The sequence below is a fragment of the Apium graveolens genome, chromosome 9, assembly GCF_009905375.1.
Source record: "Apium graveolens cultivar Ventura chromosome 9, ASM990537v1, whole genome shotgun sequence".
Taxonomy (NCBI): domain Eukaryota; kingdom Viridiplantae; phylum Streptophyta; class Magnoliopsida; order Apiales; family Apiaceae; genus Apium; species Apium graveolens.
The window spans coordinates 118,111,179-118,115,775 of NC_133655.1; positions in this window are offsets into that span (position 1 = coordinate 118,111,179).

Sequence of the window (4,597 nt, forward strand, 5' to 3'; positions counted from 1 at the left end):
GCCTAGACGATCATTCAGACCTGGTCAGAACAGAGTTCCAGCCCCTTCCGGTCCTGACTCCTCTGAGGTAATTTGTATCAGACCTTATGCAGTCTGAAGAGTTGCTGTTTAAGTTAGTGTGTCAGACTTTTAATAAATGTTTGTGTAATAGTGAGTATCTTAAATCATACTTGAACCTGGATCGGATCTTGGTTTTGGGGTCGTGTTAGTGTCATAATAATAATTTCTTAGTTTATAATTGTGGTTTGTTATATTTGGTGACGTCAACTCCTGACCCCGGGGTTGAGGCCTTCACAGTTGGTATAAGAGCTATAGGTTCAAGTCCCTGATTTAGGTTAGGAATCGAGTCATAAGAGTATAAAAACTGTGTCCTAAGGTGTGAGTCAGTAACTCATTTAGCCTAAGAGTCAGTCGAGGGTTCCGAAGGCGTTACCCTGACATCTATTGATATTTTGATAGAACTGCCTTAACCTTTTAGTGTATTTCCTGTATATTTATATTATTGGTAGTGGCCCATAGTGATATCCAGTTCTCTTTCCCGAGAGAACAGATCTGATTCAGACAGCTCAGACTCAGAGGACACTAGATATTGTAGCTGAAGAGATTCCCTTACCTCCCCCACCAGTGCCTCAGTTTGTTCTGAGAGATATCCTGGACCTACTATGGCGCCCGTCCTTGTTGGGTGCGGAGGTTCCAGTGTCAATGTTAGAGATTTTCCACCGGGTTGTGGACCCATGTCTTCTTTCCTTAGACCTCCAGTCCCTCCCTCGCTCCTACAGGTACTTTCCTCCCCGATCCCGTATCATGTTCATCTGGCGGTGAACAGATCTTTGATTAGAGAGCAGAGCCCGTAGTTGGCCGCACATCTTGATCGAGTTCCAGTTGGACCCTTCCAGGGTATTCGTATTCCCTCACCCGATAATGATAAGTGAAATTTATATCCATTTAGAGCGCTTCGTAAAGGCTCGAATTGGTGATTTGTACTCAAGTTATTTGGGTTTTGATATGTTTTTGTAGTGTTTTGCATTTCAGGGTATATTTGAAAGAAAGAATAGATTTTACATTGATTCTATGCTAAAAGGGTGTTATGATGGAGCCTCGGAAGTTAGCACGAAAGAAACCGGCAAAATAAAGTCAAGGAAAACAAGAAAAATCAGAATTTTCAGAAGGTCAGGGCGGCCGCGATAGTCTTGGGAGCGGTCGCACCCATTTGTCAGAAAAGCGAGCGCGCTCAGCGCTCATATGCAGGGCGGCCGTGCTGGGTCGGGATTGCAGAATCCTGATTGCAATATAATAATGATTTTCAGACTCCAGATCGTATTGGGATTATATATAAGCTTTGAAGACGTTTTAGAGAACAACGAGAAGAAGGAGAGAGCAGTAAGAAGACCTAATAGCACAATACAACGAAGAAGGCGAAGATCTTGTTTTTACTTGTGATTCTTTGCCCAAGTTGTAACATTGGATGCTTGCTTTCTTATTCGTTTGTACCTTACACTCTTGTTAACATACTTTTGATTATTATTCAGTTTATAAAGATCTAGTTTTTATACCATGCTTTCATTAGAAACCCATGGTGACGATGAGTTTGGTTATGAACTAATCATTATCATGGGGTTCTAACGGATTTACTTATGGATTTCTATAGTTAATTTGTTTCAATATCTTGTTTTAATCGTTATAAAGATCTAGTTTTTATACCATGCTTTCATTGGAATCCATGGTGACGATGAGTTCGGTTATGAACTAATCATTATCATGGGGTTCTAACGGATTTACTTATGGATTTCTATAGTTAATTTGTTTCAATATCTTGGTGTGTGGTGATTGATTGATATCCTAGTATTGGTTGTGCTTATTCATCTTATGTGCGTAGCTAACATATAAGATAGCGTGTTAATCTCTATTGAAGCGAAAGTGAATATAGAGGTTTAGAATTTGCCATGCTAGCATAGGTTCATGTATAATTGTTATGCATGATTCTTAGGTAATTTTAACCATCTTACTTGCCCTATGTAATCACGATAGATAACTTGAGCATTAAAACCGTTATGTTTTCAATTCTATAGACATATAGGGTCTAAGCATAATTGGTGTCTACTTAGCTTCTATCTCTTTTGTGGATGTCTAGTATAGGGTATTCGTGCAACGAAAGTTGACGTTTACTAGTTCCGTGTTATCTGATTAGTTTTAATCACCATTGCATGTTAAGGTTAAGAACAATGACTTTGAATGAAGTATTTAATGAAGTTAGAATCTTATGTCTGTCTCATGTAGTTAATTCAATCACTTTTATTCTTAGTTAATTGCTTGTTAGTTTAATCTTAGTTATAAACATCTCAACTTGTTATTATCTTAGCATTGAGCGATAGCCATACCATTGTTGCATAGGTGTATAATCTTAAGTTAATTAAAAAGAGTCTCTGTGGGTACGAATCTGATTTATATCTTATACTACTTGCGAACGTGTATACTTGCGTGTAATTTTTGCGCGTTGTTTTAGCCCTAACAAGTTTTTGGAGCCGCTGCCGGGGACTCAGTATTAATTTTTAGTTTATGTGCTTGATATCAGCGGTCGTTAAAGTTCACTGACTCGGATTTTTTTTACTTTCACGGTTTACTTGTTTGTGTTTCAGGTACTCGAGAGAGCGTGTATGCGAACACGTTCTCAATCTCTTAAGGAAACTATTGAAGAATTGGAAGAAGAAGTTCTTGAAGAAGTTGAGAAAGTTGAAGAAGAAGTGATCATTATAATGGGAGAACCAACAGCACCAACAAAAGCGTTAATGAATTTTTCTCAATCGAAGATCGATGACATTAAATCTAGCATTGTCAGGCCAGCTATCGCTGCTAATACCTTTGAAATCAAGCCTGGCACGATTCAAATGGTACAAGATTCAGTCCAGTTTGGGGATTCTCCAACGGAAGATCCAAATATGCACATCGGGGATTTCGTAGATATCTGCGACACCTTCAGGTTCAATGGTGTGTCTGAGGATGCGGTGAACTGAGACTGTTCCCATTCTCTCTGAGGGACAAGGCTAAGAGCTGGTTACACTCTCTACCAGCTGGTTCGATTGCTAGTTGGGAAGAACTTGCTCAAAAGTTTCTCACTAAATTCTTCCCTATGACAAAAACAGCTGCAATCGTATATTCTCTTACTCGGTTGCGCAGCAATCAGAGGAATCGCTAGGTGAAGCTTGGGAGCGGTATAAGGAGATGCTTAGGAAGTGTCCTCATCATGGTATACCTGATTGGATGATCATCAATTACTTCTATAACGGTTTGGGAGCACAGTCAAGACCCATGCTCGATATAGCATCAGGTGGAGCCTTATGGGCTAAGAGCTGTAATGAAGCTTATGAACTAATTGAACTGATGGTTGCTAATGAATATCAGTATCCAACCCAGAGATTGCCACAACACAAGGTAGCACGAGTTCTTGAAGTGGATAAAGCTACGGCTATCACTGCTCAACTAAAGGTGTTGTCTATGAAGATCGATTCTCTGGATAACTATGGAGTTCATCAGAGGACAGGTGTTTGTGAACTTTGTGCAGGTTCACATGCGACGAAACGATGCGCTATATCTAGTGAATCAGCTCAGTTTGTGAGCAACTTTCAGAGATCGCAAGCAACCAGTTCCAGACACTTATCATCCTGACAACTAGAATCATCCTAACTTCAGCTGGAGCAACAATAAGAATGCGATGCAACAACCGTTCCAGCAGTTTGGAAATAAGCAATTCAATCCTCCTGGTTTTCAGCAATAATTTGCACCAAGACAACAACTCCAACTTCAACAACAAACTCATGGAGGTGCAGGTCTATCTTCGAATGAAAAATCTGAATTCGAGGAGTTGAGGCTTATGTGCAAAAACCAGGCTCTTATATGCAAAAGTCAAGCTGTTTCTATCAAGACTCCGGAGAACCAAATAGGGCAAATTGTTGACGCCTTATTGAATCGACCACCAGGAATGCTTCCTAGTGATACAAAAGCCAATCCAGGCAAGAGGGAAGTTAAAGAACAGGTGAACGCCATCACCTTGAGGTCTGGAAAGGTCAGAAGCCCCCAATTTCAGCAAGACGAAGAGTCTGAAAATTCTGTTCAGAATGCAGGTGCATCTACACCTTTACCATATCCATAAAATTAGAGTGTCACTGAAAAAGAGGTGTAGAAGGATGCCGAGGTGGAATCGAAGAAGAAAGCTGTTGAAAGCAATCCTCCTGAGGGTAATACAGGGGATAAATAGGTCTACTCACCTCCGCCATATCCTAAAAAGCTTCAGAAGCAGAAGTTCGATAAGCAATTTGCCAAGTTTTTGGAGGTTTTCAAGAAGTTGCACATTAACATACCTTTTGCTGAAGCTCTAGAACATATACTGAGCTATTCTAAGTTCATGAAGGGTATTCTATCTCGGAAGCTAAAATTGGAGGAGTTGGAAACTGTTGCTCTAACGGAAGAGTGCAGTGCTGTGCTACAACAGAAACTACCTCCTAAGCTTAAAGATACAAGAAGCTTCATGATACCTTGCACCATTGGCAGTCTGTCATTCGACAAGTGTTTATGTGACTTGGGAGCTAGCATCAATCTGATG